The sequence below is a fragment of the Oryzias melastigma genome, linkage group LG1, assembly GCF_002922805.2.
Source record: "Oryzias melastigma strain HK-1 linkage group LG1, ASM292280v2, whole genome shotgun sequence".
In the NCBI taxonomy this organism is placed as follows: domain Eukaryota; kingdom Metazoa; phylum Chordata; class Actinopteri; order Beloniformes; family Adrianichthyidae; genus Oryzias; species Oryzias melastigma.
In genome coordinates this window covers 30,714,074-30,714,414 of record NC_050512.1, presented here as the reverse complement: position 1 = coordinate 30,714,414, position 341 = coordinate 30,714,074, and the positions used below count along the sequence as shown (strand labels likewise).

At 34.3% G+C, this 341-nt stretch overlaps 2 protein-coding genes across 4 annotated transcripts in view; one reads left to right on the top strand and one right to left on the bottom strand.

Moving 5' to 3' along the window:
- Positions 1-341, bottom strand: part of LOC112157183 (B-cell receptor CD22) — an 821,740-nt gene that overhangs the window by 750,753 nt on the left and 70,646 nt on the right. The gene's annotated exons all lie outside the window — the stretch shown is intronic.
- The window catches only part of LOC112157176 (myosin-9), a gene marked incomplete in the record, with an annotated part of 28,377 nt that overhangs the window by 15,293 nt on the left and 12,743 nt on the right, over positions 1-341 (top strand).

The window sequence follows — 341 nt, the reverse complement described above, 5'->3', positions numbered from 1 at the left end:
TAGTCAACTCCAGCTGAAAAGATGAGGACAAGTCTGCACTTGAGTAAATGTTATTGGGAGTGATTTGACAACAATGAAAGTTTGTAATTTTTTTTAGATTTAGAAACTGATGATTTTCTGAGGCTTCTTCTGTATTTTATTGATGCTCCCTGTTTGGCTCTGCAGCTTCATGTCCATAAACATCAAGGTTGAGCTCAAAACTCGATCATATTTACCAAAAAACTCCAGCTGTAACTCTGTGACAGACACTCAACTTTGAATTACTTCTTACAGTTTTCATGGGTAGATGAGGTTAGCCTTGTTAGAAAAAGTAGAACAAACTTATTTATTTTAATTGATTA